The 17732-nt window shown below is 36.7% G+C and overlaps 1 long non-coding RNA gene across 2 annotated transcripts in view; it reads right to left on the bottom strand.

Moving 5' to 3' along the window:
• LOC143234444 (uncharacterized) overlaps window positions 1–17732 on the bottom strand; it is a 65485-nt gene that overhangs the window by 867 nt on the left and 46886 nt on the right. The window lies entirely within an intron of this gene.

Here is a 17732-nt window from a genome sequence, read left to right as displayed (position 1 = left end):
GCCCACTTGTAAGACGAATGTTGTAAAACATAGAGTTGATATAACAATATTTTTATTTAAGGTGGACAACAGGTCTCGTGCCAAAAAGTGTAATAAAAACCAGTACTAAGTGAATATAATTTTCGTCATAATTGCTCGTGATAAACCAAGAGTAGAGAACATATACAATTAAAACTGTGATAGTCTGTATGTTTTAGGATGTTTGCGCCTCCTGACCGTGTATATATAGAGGGAAAAAAACTACACATCTACAATTTTGAAGCTACTGTTATCTCACCAAACTTCGCTTGTACGTGTATGTGTGTATAACAGCACTGTATCCATGTCATGTTTTCAGGAACTTAGTGAAACGTCAGTGTTGACACTTCCCGGACACTGCACTTCTTCAAAGTGCGTCTTTTGTTTGTTTTTTTAGTTTAAAATCGCTATTAAAGTTTATTTTAATTTTTTTTATACATGTACATTAGTTCTCAGTTGAATAAACAAAACTGGGTTATGTTTGAAAGTAACCTATCGTTCAGAAAAGACAATACCTTCTATTACAGTGCTACAACAATATTGAATGATTTAACTAGAATAACAGTTTACAAAGAATTATTCTTGAGACAAAATACAGGTCATACCTTTGTTGCTAGAGACATAGATCACACCATTGTTTCTGTACAGAAAATACAGAGGTCATATAGTCGTTGCTATGCAGACAATGTAGAGGCCATATCATCTAACAAGAGATGGCACTTTTACAAATGAATGAATCACATTTTGCACGTGACAGAGGCTCAATAAACATCAACTAAAGCTAGATCAGCGTCACCTTCTCCCTTCAGAGTTTCTGTGGGGGTTTATCCTCCTCACAGATGTTGAAATGTCATGGAAACGTAAGATACGTCATTAGTTTCTATGCTGTTACAGAACACAGAATGGATCGACGACTTTTTCCTTATTCCAAGGAACGTTAAGACTTAAAATTTTCAATACATGAGACATTTGTATACATATAGTTTTTAATCTACATTAACCTTAATATGCCCACGTGACGGATGCTGGTATAATTGCTTTACTCTATCATCTCTGTTTAAAGCTTTCATTCAACAAAAGCTCACCTATGCACAGAAATTATCAATATAATCCACAATAACATTTAACTTTGTACCACAAGACCGCTGATGTGGGTATTAAAATCATTATTTAAAATAAAGTTTCAATGCCCATACCTGTCGTCTTGAGATACATTTTCACTTCAAGTGGGTTTCTCGTCATCAGTGACATTTAACTTTATTTTCAATATATAAATAATTACAAAGCTTCTTTGTAAATTACGAATGGTTATTTGTGTATATATGTAATTCATTATAATTTTCCGGTTTTGTTTCTAATACCGATTCCATTAAAAAACAAACAAACAGCAACGAAACATGAACGTGTTAATAGTGGTTGTTAACCCTGAAGTTAACCCTAACATTTGTCAATCATTTTTCCTGTTAAAGGATAACTACTTTATTTTACTTTATTACGTCTTATCTGTCATGTTTATATTCGCTTATTGTACCTTACAAACGTTGTCTGAATAAATGACATTATTTTGAGGTAGAGAAATTAAAAGACAGCCCCTGTCATCTCACTGGTGTATTTGTGCAACAGGAACATTTAGGCTAGGAACTCCCTTTCCCTTCCCAACGCACAGATTTGTTTTTGTAAAGAAAATCTTGGTGGTTATCTCAGTACGGTCGTCACCTCCAGTCTTCTCTTTGTAAATGAGATCATGGTCGATACTGTCAAGGTCGAAAGCAAAGTCGTTGACCTCTGTTCCCTGTTTTGGACACGTGCTATTTTCCAAGAAACAGTTATCTTTTTAAACAAATAAATAACTAAATTGAACAAATTATTTTACCTCCTTTTTCGAACAGCTCGAAATGTATTAACCACACAACAATTGATTTTCTTTTAAGAGCGAAATAGTTTTATCTATCAGGCAACATCATTAATTAAGTTAAGGGAGTATACTTCAACAATGTAGACAACACCAACTTATTACAGGAGTATACTTCAACAATGTAGACTACACCAACTTATGACAGGAGTATACTTCAACAATGTAAACTACACCAACTTATTACAGGAGTATACTTCAACAATGTAGACTACACCAACTTATTACAGGAGTATACTTCAACAATGTAGACTACACAAACTTATTACAGGAGTATACTTCAACAATGTAGACTACACCAACTTATTACAGGAGTATACTTCAACAATGTAGACTACACCAACTTAGGAGTATACTTCAACAATGTAAACTACACCAACTTATTACAGGAGTATACTTCAACAATGTAGACTACAACAACTTATTACAGGAGTATACTTCAACAATGTAGACTACACCAACTTATTACAGGAGTATACTTCAACAATGTAGACAACACCAACTTGTTAAGGGAGAGTATTTCAACAATGTAGACCATAACAATTTGTTAAGGGAGAATATTTTAACAATGTAGACAACACCAACTTATTACAGGAGTATACTTCAACAATATAGACAACACCAACTTATTACAGGAGTATACTTCAACAATGTAGACAACACCAACTTATTACAGGAATATACTTCAACAATGTAGACAACACCAACTTATTACAGGAATATACTTCAACAATGTAGACAACACCAACTTGTTAAGGGAGAGTATTTCAACAATGTAGACCATAACAATTTGTTAAGGGAGAATATTTTAACACCAACTTATTACAGGAGTATACTTCAACAATATAGACAACACCAACTTATTACAGGATTATACTTCAACAATGTAGACAACACCAACTTATTACAGGAGTATACTTCAACAATGTAGACAACACCAACTTGTTAAAGGAGAGTATTTCAACAATATAGACAACACCAACTTATTACAGGATTATACTTCAACAATGTAGACAACACCAACTTATTACAGGAGTATACTTCAACAATGTAGACAACACCAACTTGTTAAGGGAGAGTATTTCAACAATGTAGACAACACCAACTTGTTAAGGGAGAGTATTTCAACAATGTAGACAACACCAACTTGTTAAGGGAGAGTATTTCAACAATGTAGACCATAACAATTTGTTAAGGGAGAATATTTTAACAATGTAGACAACACCAACTTATTACAGGAGTATACTTCAACAATGTAGACAACACCAACTTATTACAGGAGTATACTTCAACAATGTAGTCCACACTAAGTTGTTAAGGAAGTATATTTCAACAATGTAGACCACACTAAGTTGTTAAGGAAGTATACTTCAACAATGTAGTCCACACTAAGTTGTTAAGGAAGTATATTTCAACAATGTAGACCACACTAAGTTGTTAAGGAAGTATACTTCAACAATGTAGTCCACACTAAGTTGTTAAGGAAGTATATTTCAACAATGTAGTCCACACTAAGTTGTTAAGGAAGTATATTTCAACAATGTAGTCCACACTAAGTTGTTAAGAAAGTATATTTCAACAATGTAGTCCACACTAAGTTGTTAAGGAAGTATATTTCAACAATGTAGTCCACACTAAGTTGTTAAGGAAGTATATTTCAACAATGTAGTCCACACTAAGTTGTTAAGGAAGTATATTTCAACAATGTAGTCCACACTAAGTTGTTAAGGAAGTATATTTCAACAATGTAGTCCACACTAAGTTGTTAAGGAAGTATATTTCAACAATGTAGTCCACACTAAGTTGTTAAAGAAGTATATTTCAACAATGTAGCCCACACTAAGTTGTTAAGGAAGTATACTTCAACAATGTAGTCCACACTAAGTTGTTAAGGAAGTATATTTCAACAATGTAGTCCACACTAAGTTGTTAAGGAAGTATATTTCAACTATGTAGTCCACACTAAGTTGTTAAGGAAGTATACTTCAACAATGTAGTCCACACTAAGTTGTTAAGGAAGTATACTTCAACAATGTAGTCCACACTAAGTTGTTAAGGAAGTATACTTCAACAATGTAGTCCACACTAAGTTGTTAAGGAAGTATACTTCAACAATGTAGACAACACCAACTTGTTAAGGGAGAGTATTTCAACAATGTAGACAACACCAACTTGTTAAGGGAGAGTATTTCAACAATGTAGACCATAACAATTTGTTAAGGGAGAATATTTCAACAATGTAGACTACACCAACTTGTTAAGGGAGAGTATTTCAACAATGTAGACCATAACAATTTGTTAAGGGAGAATATTTCAACAATGTAGACTACACCAACTTATTACAGGAGTATACTTCAACAATATAGACAACACATTGTTACAACTTGTTAAGGAGAGTATTTCAACAACTTATTACAGGAGTATACTTCAACAATGTAGACAACACCAACTTATTACAGGAGTATACTTCAACAATGTAGTCCACACTAAGTTGTTAAGGAAGTATACTTCAACAATGTAGTCCACACTAAGTTGTTAAGGAAGTATATTTCAACAATGTAGTCCACACTAAGTTGTTAAGGAAGTATACATAACAATGTAGTCCACACTAAGTTGTTAAGGAAGTATATTTCAACAATGTAGTCCACACTAAGTTGTTAAGGAAGTATATTTCAACAATGTAGTCCACACTAAGTTGTTAAGGAAGTATATTTCAACAATGTAGTCCACACTAAGTTGTTAAGGAAGTATATTTCAACCATGGATACTACACCAATTGGTTAAGTCAGTAATTTTTACAATGTAGACAACACCAAATTGTTAGGAAAGTACATTTCAACAATGTAGACTACACCAAATTGTTAAGGAAGTATATTTCAACAATGTAGACTACACCAACTTGTTAACAATGTATATTTCAACAATGTAGAGTACACCATCTTGCTAAGGTAGTATATTTCCACAATGTAGGCTTCACTTTGTAGTCACTATGAGAGAAACCCATACACATTACCTAACAGTGTGTTTGAAGGAAGATAGTGTTTTGTTTACGACCAGAAATATTGCTAACAACGACAGTTTGGTTTGTGATTAAGCACAAAGCTGCACAACGGGCTATCTGTGTTCTGCCCACCACTGGTATCGAAGCCCGCTTTTTGGCGTTGTAAGTCTGCAGGCATGCCGCTGTGCCACTGGCGAGGAGAGAGCAACACGAAAGTATCCAACAGGTTAAACAAAGCATTTTAATCTTTACCAGTAGAATTTAATCAGCTACACTGATGGTCAGGGCGATTTTGGTTTTTCTCTTATTACTTACTTTACTCTGATTGGAAGTTGTATTAGATTAGGATTCATCAGTGTAACATACAAGAAAGTGCAGCTTAAGTACCATGCGTAAAAATGAGGAAACGTTCAAGCGAAAAGCATGCAGACGTTATGCCTAATTCTGTAGCAAAACTTCTGTGCCAAGTTCTTCTGGCAACAATGCGCATCTGACATTATCTAATACACAACTGGCGTGATGGTAACTAGTAATTTGTGGATCACGGGTTCGAGTTTCATCACCAAACATGCTCGCCATTTTAGCTGTAAGGTTGGTAACAATGTGACGGTCAATCCAACTGTTCGTTGATAAAGAGTTGGCGGTGTGTGATGTTGACTAGCTGTCTTCTCTCTGGCCTAACACTTTTAAATCAGGGGCGGCTAGTAGCTTAGCGCAAAATTAAATAATTATCAAAATTTGGCGGTTCTTATACTGGCTTGCTTATAATACTGTGTTGGTTAGCATATAAAATCGTTGGGTTTTTACCTAAAATATCTGAGGCGGCAAGTGACATAAACTGTTTGATCTTTTGCCTATAGGAGGTTACCCTCTCGTTTCTGTACTGCTTTGGACAACACTATGACTGGAAAGTAATGTATAAAATTATATTAACAAACAAAAAACTGCCGACATTTTAAATATCAAAACATATTTTCCGTAACTGTTGTTACAAAAAAAAAAAAATTCGGGTGGCAGAAATAAGGTTTAGAAACCTTTCAAGCTTTGAAAAAGATTCGGGGGCCTGAAAGATAACCCGCGGTGGTCAGTAACTTTAACTTCTCTTCACCCTACAAGACTTTGAACTTCCTTTATCTCTAGGAATAACGATGTTTACGATTTGTAAGGCAGAATGACATTGTTCAATAAGTGTTTGGACACAAGAAAATTCTGGCCAATCATATCTGCAGTTGTAATTAGTAGCTGAAAACCAGGTCAGTACATGAATAACAGGAGGAAACCCCCGGTAAACTCGGTACTTGAAATTATTTGTAGGCAGGATCAAAGTAAATTAACCTATGAGACCTTGGGAGTGGTCAAATGCATCATTCGAGAGGATATTTGACTTCCGGACTCAAAAACTGTAATTAGATATTAAAATGGTCAAGAAGTGACGTAGGTTTCAGCTAAAAGTTTGTACTTGAAATACAACAAGAAGAAACAAAACAAACTCAGAGCCATTTTGGCTCGACTAAAAATAAAAAGAGCGCAAATATATTGTACCTACACTCCAAGGTCCAACAAAATCGTACCTAACATTCATTTGACCAGTTTTGTAGTCACTATGAGAGAAACCCATACACATTACCTAACAGCGTGTTTGAAGGAAGATCGTGTTTTTTTTTGTCGTTTTTTTAGTCTCAAACAATTAGTGCTACTTTGGTTTCTTTATTTAAAATAGACTCGCATAAAAAAGACGTAAAGTAGGTTTCGATTACGAGACCTTTACCCTAACGGTGACGTCACTAAGGGAGTGTTGGGCCCCCTACTATTTTACATTGGAAAATTAATCATTTTCAACCAATGATTTTGGTCAGTTCTTTTCGAGCCTCACAACCTGGTGTTTATATAGCACTCTATTCATAACCTGTGACTGAACGTGGTTGCTATGGGGATGCTATAATGAGACTGTCAATCCCACTATTCGTTGCTGAAGAGTATCCTGAATGTTGGCGGTAGTTGATGTTAACTAATTGCTTTTCCTTTTAACTTTCACTTTAAAATTATAAACGGTAGATAGTCCTAATGCAGTTGTGAGAGAAATTCAACAGACAAACAGATACTATAGCAGGCTAAAAACGTAACATAACCTGTCAAAGATGCGATATATAGACAGACCTCCACTGGCAGTGAGAAGTGTATAAAAATCTATATGCAAAAAACGGCTCGTTTGGGCTGAGAAAACACTTTACATAGAAGAGCGAACAACGTTTCGACCTTCTTCGGTCATCGTCAGGTTCACAAAGAAAGAGGTAACTGACCGGAAGCTGACCACATGTTTGAAAGGGGTCAGCTTCCGGTCAGTTACTCTTTCTTTGAACCTGACGATGACCGAAGAAGGTCGAAACTTTTCTATGTAGTGTTTTCATCTCAACAAGTGGGTTTCTCGTCATCACTGATTGTATAAAATCTGTAATTTTAACGATAAATACCCGCATTTTTCTTTGTAAGTTTTACCTAACGTTTCAGAAGACAAAAGGTCTGAAAGAAGAATAACGACTGAAAGGGAAAAAGTAGTCGTAATATTTGATGTTTACAGTTATGAAGAATAAAATTATCCTAAGCCTAAAGTTTTTTAGTGTTACACATGTATCAGTACATTAAACGATCTTCGGTGATAAAAGATATTTTTGTACACATCAAATTCCCTCTATGAATATCATGTTATGGCTGTTCCAATACGAAATAGGTTTGTTACTGACCAATTTAATCTTTAACCTTCTCAAGTTAACTGAATCTTTCCTCTAAAGACGACTGGTGTGGATATTAAAACTTTAATTAAAATAAAGTACAGAAAAACGTTTCGTAAAGTTGTAATATCCATTACAGCATTCTTTAGAATACATTTTTATTTACAGTGGGTTTCTCGTTATCACAATAAATCTTTCTTCGTATCTGCTTTACTTACTTAGTGGCTCGTGCACCTGGGTAGAGAAACAGCACGCCTTTTATCGAATAATTTAAACAAAGACGCTAATATAGGTTCCCATTCTGCTGGACCCGGCATGGCCAGGTGGTTAAGGTACTCGGCTCGTAATCTTAGGGTCGTTGGTTCGAATCCCCGTCACACCAAATATGCTCGCCCTTTCAACCGTGGGGCTTTAATAATGTTATGGTCAATCCCACTATTCGTTGGTAAAAGAGTAGCCCAAGAGTTGGCGGTGGGTGGTGATGACTAGCTGCCTTCCCTCAGTTCTGCTTCACTATGACCACCATACGTTACTTCCCGCCCTTCCGACTTTTTCTTTTCCATAACACCTGGTCATTCGTAGGTTTATACCACTCAATAAAGCAGAGGATATTCTCAGACTAGTTAATATTTGAACCATTGTCTGTCATCCCGGTCGCGCCAAACATGCTCGACCTTTCAGCCGTGGGGGCGTTATAATGTGATGGTCAATTCCACTATTCGTTGTTAAAAGAGTAGCCCAAGAGTTGGCGGTGGGTGGTGATTACTAGCTGCCTTCCCTCTAGTCTTCCACTGCTAAATTAGGAATGGCTAGCACAGATAGCCCTCGTGTAGCTTTGTGCGAAATTCCAAAACAAACAAACAAACAAACAAACAAAACCATTGTCTGCTGATGAAAAAAATGATGAAGTAATTTATATTACTCCTGTCTTTAAAACAAAATGGAGTAGTAAGTATTAGCAGCTGTCATAAGGATACATCTACACCCATCACAACATAACAACTAAAATGCTACGCTACACCTGTGTTGCACACATGTGTAAAGCTAAAAACTGGTATTATGTAGACGTGAAAACCAAGCTAGCGCAGTGTTAAGCACGTGCGTGCGTCTAGATTTAAACTCATTGTTTCTTTAACCTATTGTTCTTTATTTCCCAACCAAACTTTTCAGACTTCTAGTATTAGATAGTATGGGTATCGATAATTAGTTTGCTTTTTTAGCCCCGAGTGTTTTTGTTCTGCAGGGATTGTGTTATTTACTAACAGTTGTATTATGTAAGCTCTTTCTCTTATAGATATTTGGGTATTGATGTTTATAAATCCAGAAAGGTGAGGTTTCGTCGACCTCCTTCTCCTGACCTCTTCCTCCTATCATGTAAGGTTATGATGGTTTGTTTGTTTTAAATTTTGCGCAAAGTTACACGAGGACTATCTGAGCTAGCAGTCCTTAATTTAGCAGTATAAGCTTAGAGGGAAGGCAGCTAGTCATCACCGGCCACCACCAACTTTTGGGCTACTTTTTTACCAACAAATAGTAGGATTGACCTTAACATTGTAACGCCTCCACGGCTGAAAAGGTGAGCATGTTTGGTGTGACGGGGTTCGAACCCGCGACCCTTGGATTACGAGTCGAGCGCCCTAACCTAACGTTTGTCACTCTTGTCGAAGCATCAAGCTAACAGAATACAAGTTTACAGTGTTTAAAGTGACGTCCCTACGAACAAAATCGTCCTCATTCTTGTAGCTATTGTCAGTTTAATTCCAAAGTCATCAAGAAATGTGTAACGTTTCGTCACCTGTTTATTTGAAGATATGTATTTATCATGGGACTTTTATTTTTTCCACAGTCATAAAATGTGCGAAACGAACGGATAAAATCCGTCCTTAGATGATTACTTTGTTTCAGAATTTCGCACAAAACTACATGGATATACCTCCAAATAACCATTCCTAATTTTAAACTGATAGGCTTGAGCTACGTTTATATTACGACCGAATTTAGGTGATTTTTTGCAGGCTTCGACACTGAAAATTGAAAAGGTGTGGCTTCCTGAGTCCAAAACTATAATCGGGTCTCAAATTGGTCAGGAGGTAAGAAAATTATGAGCTAAAAGTTGGTACTTAAAAAAAAAAAAAATCGGAGCCATTCTATGAGCCGATATGCCGCGGCTAAAAACATTTTTCACAAGAAAAATGGTGTCATTTATTTATTTTTTTCAAACACATAAACACTGACATTCTTACAATGATTTAAGTTATTTTGTTCTGAATTAAAATATTTTACGAATACGCTAAGAAGTAACATCCGGGTAGTCATATCTGCGGCTTCAGGCAGACGAATCAACAACATAAAACAATGATGGAAGTTTGTATTTCAACCAAAATTAAAAGACACTAACAAAAAAAAGTGTTTATTGTCATAACAACCAAAGGAGCTGGGGATATTTCATCCATAATCCAAACGCAGATGTCAAACTAGGTAGCGGAAAATTAGATTGAGGTTAGGAGTTAAGCGCTTTGACCAACAATTTTTACTGCCTTTCGCTGTCTTCAGCCAGTTGAAAGAAGGTAGTCAACCTAATATTTTAACATAAAGGGAAGTTGTAAGAATAAACTTATAGCTGATATAAATCACTCCATATTTCTACATTTGTGTAACTTGCAATAACGCTAATAACGTTTTTAATTTAGACGACTGACGACAAACTAAGACGACCTGAAGTCGGTTAGGACTAAGCTGTTATGTCCTTTGACTATTAAAGGAAGAAACGCTATGTATGTTCTAACGAATTATGGTTTTCTTTCTGTAGTTGTTAAACGCAAAAGTACTCAATGGACTATTTCCTCTGTGCCCACCACGGGTATCGAAACCCAGTTTTAGCATTATAAGTATTCAGACTTATTGAGGAGCACGTGTCTGGCCTGAAACGTACTTACCTAAAAGTTTGTGGGGGCGTTATAATGTTACGATCAATCCCACTATTAGTTGTTAAAAGAGAAGCCCAAAGGTTGGCGGTTGGTGGGTGGTGATGACTGGCTGCCTTCCCTCTAGTCTTACACTGCTAAATTAGAGACGGCTAGCACAGATAGCCCTCGTGTAGCTTTGCGCGAAATTTCAAAACCAAACACTAATCCATTTGGGGGGATTATATTGAGTAGAAACTCTGAAAACCAAAGTTTTACCATTCTTTTTGAGCTTTCTAATAGTTTGCATTTCGAGTTTCTTATTTTTATCTTTTTGCCCTGTTTTACAAAGTGAGGAAGATGTATATCAGTGGAAAGTTATTCTATTGGTGCAGCTTGTTCACAGCTGTTAAAATTAGTTACAAAGTTAATGCCCAAAATGTCACTCTCTTCTGAAGCACACCTTTCACTCATGCATCCTCATCAGTAGAAACCAAGTCAGGCTAAAGCTGAAAGTTAGTAGAAATCAAGTCAAGCCAAAGCTGAAAGTCACTAAAAATCAAGTCAGGCTAAAGCCGAAAGGCGGTAAAAATCAATGTCTTCTCTATAAAACTCCTACAATTAAGAAGGGTTCCCCGCTGGTGCAGCGATAAGTCTAGGAGTTACAATGCTGAAATCAGGGGTTTGATTTTCCTCGATGGACTTTGCAGATAGCCTGATGTGGCTTTGCTATAAGAAAACACAACAACAACAACACAATCGATGAGGAAGACGATGAATCTGAAATTCCTGTATATAATGCAGTTAAAAAATACAAAGATACAAAAACCAGAATTTCGAACTTCCATATAGTTAGGCTTAGCTTTAAGGAACACAGTTATATGCCACTATTAATGAGTTAAAAATACATACGTACTGAAAATACTAATATTGTTAGGCTCAGTTTTAAGGAACGCAGCTATATGCCACTGTTGAGATATTTGTTCATTAGGAACTACCAAACATCAAGAAGGAAAACATTGGAAAGTGAGAAGTCCCAGATGCTTCAAGTCAAAGAAAGGTATATAGAAACAAGATGGTTTAATAGATAAGGATATTGAAAACGGTTTTAGGGATTATATCCTATTTTGTTAGAGGTAAAATCCCAAGTAAATCTAGCATGACTTTCTTGTGAACCTGACTTTCTTATCTCAGTGTGAGTATTAGTCTGTTGTTCAGCGCAAGGCTACACAATGAGTATCAGATGTTCGTTTGGATATATGTTTCGCAACAAAACCATACTGTATGCTGTTTCTGTTTGTTTGTTTTTTAATTTTGCGCAAAGCTACACGAGGATTATCTGCGGTAGCCATCTCCAGCTTAGCAGTGTAAGACAAGACGGAAGGCAGCAAGTCATTACTATCCACCGCCAACTCTTGGGCTGTTGTTTTACCAACGAATAGTGGGATTGACCGTCACATTATAAAGTCCTCACGGATGAAAGGGCGAGGATATTTGTTGTGATAGGGATTTGAACCCCCGACTCTCGGATTACGAGTCGAGCGCCCTAACCACCTGGCCATATGTTGTATTCACTGTAGGAAGTCGAACTCCGGATTTTAGCGTTGTAACTCCGTAAACTTACCACTATTACATCGAGGAGAACATACATTCAAACTTAAATTTCAGTGTTATAAGAAGTAAGTCTCTTTGTTAAATCACTATTGTGACACATTAAACGGTCCTGCTGCTGGAACTCTGATAACATATATATATATTGCTTATTTGTTTCTTTCTTTAGGGTGTTAATACTTGGCTTGGAAAACAAGGTGTGCTTAAAGCTTGCAGGATAAACGAGACTGCTGAATTTTGTGCAAGCTTCATCAGTGTGTGGATGAAAAGCACTCACGGATTCAATAAAGTTAAATTATTACAGACCTGAAGCCAGTAGTCAAAACTGAAGTAAAACGGTCCATCTCTTGAGGCCTCGAGTCATTATTTTTCACATTCTTCTGTAAAATAAACTGGGTTAATCAACTCTTTGGTGTAATTCTAAAGTATTCATCCTCCCGTTGGGATAGCGATAAGTTTACGGACTTGCAACGCTACAATCTGGGTTTCGATTCCCAGTGAAGTACTCAGTAGATAGCCCAGTGAGGCCTTGGTAAATCCAAAAACAAAAATGGGTTTCTTTAATAATATATAACACGACGTCAGCTAACATTTGTATATACGTTCTCAAGGGGGTTTCTTTAGTAATATATAAGATGACACCATTTAACATTTGTATATACGTTCTAAAGGGGTTATTTAATAATATATAAGACGACGCCATTTAATATTTGTATATACGTTCTAAAGGGGTTATTTAATAATATATAAGACGACGCCATTTAATATTTGTATATACGTTCTAAAGGGGTTATTTAATAATAAATAAGGGGGGTTTTTCAGCAATGTATAAGACGACACAATTTAACATTTGTATATACGTTCCCAAGGGGGTTCTCCTCTGCTAAAATTGGATCACAGAAGGAAGTTTCACCTCTTTCAAAATAACAGTTTAACAGCTGTCACACATTAGCAGTCTGATTTCTCCTCAAACTGTAAACTGTGGTTATTTTTCTATTAAGGATTATAGAAAAACACCAACATAACTTTATAGCTTTTTTAATTACAAACACACACACCTTAATAGTAGTTCTTTCACATTCTGTTCAGCTTTCCAGTTAAATGTATACCATTCAGGGTTCACTTGAGCTCTCGGGGTTACGACATAAATAGCTTCAAACTCTTTCGGCATGGAAGAATACATAGGTATGTATGTATTTACAAACACACCATGTAAGTTCCACAACTACAGCCATATATGGGCTGATGATGGCCGACAGTACTGGAAATAGTGGTCACGAAACACTTCTATGTGTAACAGCACTTAAATACTTGGTTATTTCACTCTCTTTGTTGTTATACGTCCCCAAAATGGCTGCACCACATTTGCTAAGGGCATCCTGGTTGGCGGGAGAATAAGTGGGGGAATGGGGGTAAATCTAAACTTCGAATTCGAAACTATCGGATTGAACTCTCTTTTTATTTTTCTAACTTGTGCGAACAAAAGCCGTCTGTGGTTCATTTTGTAAAATAATAATAACAATAAATTACAACGTATCCGTTTCAATAAATCAACTAAAAAAGAACATATTGTATTCCGTCCGATGTTCCACGGGATTGTTAAGAGATAATTGAACATTCTGAGTTGATTTTCTTTTAGACTTTGAATTTTTTTTCACGAGAATCAGAATTGATGCTTCGGGTATAAAACAAGTGAAGAAATCGATATACCACAACTGTCTGTGGTATTCCAGTTGCTCTGATGGGTCTGGGTAATGGGGAAAGGTCTCGTCAGCCCTAAATATTGCAAATCTAGTGTAGTTGCAGCATCATACATATTTTGTTTACTGTTTGTTTGTTTTGAATTTCGCGCAAAGCCACACGAGGGCTGTTTGCGCTAGCCGTCTATAATTTACCTTCGTAAGACTAGAGGAAAGGCAGCTAGTCATCACTATTCACCGTCTACTCTTGGGCTACTCTTTTACCAACAAATAGTTGGATTGACCGAAACATAATAACGCCCCCACGGCTGAAAGGACGAGCATGTTTGGTGTAACGATCGATCTTTTTTATGGCCCTGCATTGCCAGGTGGTTAGGGCGCTAGGCCCGTAATCTGAGGGTCGCGGATTCGAATTCCCCTTAACTAAGCATGCTCACCCTTTTAGCCGAGGGGCGTTATAATGTTACGATCAATCCCACTATTCGTTGTTTAAAGAGTAGCTTGAGAGTTGGCGGTAGGTGGTGATGACTAGATGCCGTCCCTCTAGTCTTACACTGTTAAATTAGGGACGGCTAGCGGAGATAGCCTTTGTATAGCTTTGCAAACAATTCAAAAACAAACTAACACTTTTTATTTATGTAAAGTTAAACTTTGTTTATCTGTTTTCTTGTCATTATTCTAATCTTGAAGATAAACTGAATATTTGCAACAAAAAAAGTTGTACGTCAGTTTTGATAAGGTTATTCGTTTGTTAGTTTTGTAAGCGGAAAGCTACACAAAGGTGCTGTGCCTACTACAGGTATCGAAACTCAATTTTAGCATTATAAATCCAGCCACTTACACCTGGGGAAACGCTTTGATGGGAAATTTAAAAACCGCAATAAGTAAAGGTCAAACTAAGTCATACATTTTCATTTTCTTAACTTGTTTGTTTGTTTTGGAATTTCGCAGAAAGCTACTCGAGGGCTATCTGTGCTAGCCGTCCCTAATTTAGCAGTGTAAGACTAGAGGGAAGGCAGCTAGTCATCACCACCCACCGCCAACTCTTGGGCTACTCTTTTACCAACGAATAGTAGGATTGACCAAAACATCATAACGCTCCCACGGCTGGGAGGGCGAGCATGTTTTGGCGCGACTCGGGCGCGAACCCGCGACTCTCCTATTACGAAGCGCACGCCTTAACGCGCTAGGCCATGCCAGGCCCTACTTAACTTGTTTGTATAAAGTTTAAAATCAGAAAAAAAAAAAACACACACACACACTTACAACTCTGTAATAATGTCAGTTTTTATATTTTGGATAAGATAAATAAATGGCATCATTTTTCTTGTGAAAAAGTGTTTTTAGCCGCGGCATATCGGCTCTTAGAATGGCTCTGATTTTTTTTTTAAATACAAACGTTTAGCTCATAACTTCGTCACCTTTTGACCGATTTGAGATCTAATTGTAGTTTTGGACTCAGGAAGTCAAACTATATCGATTTTTTAGGGTAGTAAGTCTGCAGACTTGCTCACAATTAGGTCATAAGATAAAACGTAGCTCAAGAATTGGCGATGGATGCTAATAACTAGCTTCCTTCCCTTAAGCCTATCAGTTCAAAATTAGGAATGCTTACTTGCAAATATCTCCCGTGTAGCTTTGCGCGACATTCTGAAACAAAGAAAGAGGGAAGGGGTAATTAACCCACGTTAATCACAGTGAAGTAGAATGGGTCCCTAATTTTGCATCTTTGTTTAAAATGTTCAGTAAACCGCGTACCCTTTTAGTGGTTTCTACCATAGGTGCACGAGCCGCCAAGAAGGTTAATGCAGATACGAGGAGAGATTCGATTAACCTGAGAAGTTTAAAGTTAAATTTGTCAGTTACAAAAAAATACGCATGTACCTAAAGTATAGTACCTATTATTGTAGGAGCAGTCGGGTGGTAAGGGCGCTCGAGGATCGCGGGTTCGAATCCCCTGCATACCAAACACGCTCGCCCTTTCAACCATGGGGAAATTATAATGTCATGGTTAATTCCAGTATTCGTTGGTAAAAGAGTAGCCCAAGACTTGAAGGTGGATGGTGATGACTGGCTGCCTTCCCTTTAGTCTTTCACCGCCAAATAAGGGACGACTAACACAGATAGATCTCGTGTAGCTTTGCGCGAAATTTAAAATAAAAAATTTGTTTGTTGAATTTCACGCACAGCTACACGAGGAATATTTGACGTTTATAATTTTAAACTGACAGCTAAATCAGAAGACTTGTAGTAAAAATCAACTACCGCCAACATTCAGGATACTCTTCAGCAACGAATAGTGGGATTGACAGTCTCATTATAGCATCCCCATGGCAACCACGTTCAGTCACAGGTTATGAATCGAGTACCATATAAGCACCAAGTTATGTGAGGCTCGAAAAGAACTGACCAAAATCATTGGTTGAAAATGATTAATTTTCCAATGTAAAATAGTAGGGGGCCCAACGCTCCCTTGGTGACGTCACCGTTAGGGTAAAGGTCTCGTAATCGAAACCTGCTTTACGTCTTTTTTATGCGAGTCTATTTTAAATAAAGAAACCAAAGTAGCACTAATTGTTTGAGACTACTTACACTGATACTAAATTGAAAACATATATAAAAGACGTAACTCAAGTTCATTTAACTTAAGCTGCATAGTAAAAGAACTACTTGGTACCGTGTAAAAATCTTACATAAAACTGCACATCTTATTAAGTTATTACATTTCTAACTTTCTTACAGTATTAGCAGCTTTGAATTTTATGATGCTTTACACGCATCCTGTCACGCTAACACTAACTACTAAAAACAAAAAACAAAAAACACGATCTTCCTTCAAACACGCTGTTAGGTAATGTGTATGGGTTTCTCTCATAGTGACTACAAAACTGGTCAAATGAATGTCAGGTACGATTTTGTTGGACCTTGGAGTGTAGGTACAACAATATATTTGCGCTCCTTTTATTTTTAGTCGAGCCAAAATGGCTCTGAGTTTGTTTTGTTTCTTCTTGTTGTATTTCAAGTACAAACTTTTAGCTGAAACCTACGTCACTTCTTGACCATTTTAATATCTAGTTACAGTTTTTGACTCCGGAAGTCAAATATCCTCTCGAATGATGCATTTGACCACTCCCAAGGTCTCATAGGTTAATTTACTTTGATCTTACCTACAAATAATTTCAAGTACCGAGTTTACCGGGGGTTTCCTCCTGTTATTCATGTACTGACCTGGTTTTCAGCTACTAATTACAACTGCAGATATGATTGGCCAGAATTTTCTTGTGTCCAAACACTTATTGAACAATGTCATTCTGCCTTACAAATCGTAAACATCGTTACTCCTAGAGATAAAGGAAGTTCAAAGTCTTGTAGGGTGAAGAGAAGTTAAAGTTACTGACCACCGCGGGTTATCTTTCAGGCCCCCGAATCTTTTTCAAAGCTTGAAAGGTTTCTAAACCTTATTTCTGCCACCCAAATTTTTTTTTTTTTTTTTTGTAACAACAGTTACGGAAAATATGTTTTGATATTTAAAATGTCGGCAGTTTTTTGTTTGTTAATATAATTTTATACATTACTTTCCAGTCATAGTGTTGTCCAAAGCAGTACAGAAATGAGAGGGTAACCTCCTATAGGCAAAATATCAAACAGTTTATGTCACTTGCCGCCTCAGATATTTTAGGCAAAAACCCAACTATTTTATATGCTAACCAACACAGTATTATAAGCAAGCCAGTATAAGAACCGCCAAATTTTGATAATTATTTAATTTTGCGCTAAGCTACTAGCCGCCCCTGATCTAAAAGTGTTAGGCCAGAGGGAAGATAGCTAGTCAACATCACACACCGCCAACTCTTTATC

The sequence above is a fragment of the Tachypleus tridentatus genome, chromosome 12 (assembly GCF_004210375.1).
Source record: "Tachypleus tridentatus isolate NWPU-2018 chromosome 12, ASM421037v1, whole genome shotgun sequence".
Classification (NCBI taxonomy): domain Eukaryota; kingdom Metazoa; phylum Arthropoda; class Merostomata; order Xiphosura; family Limulidae; genus Tachypleus; species Tachypleus tridentatus.
Note: the sequence above shows the minus strand (reverse complement) of the source record. Positions and strands in the feature narration are given on the sequence as shown.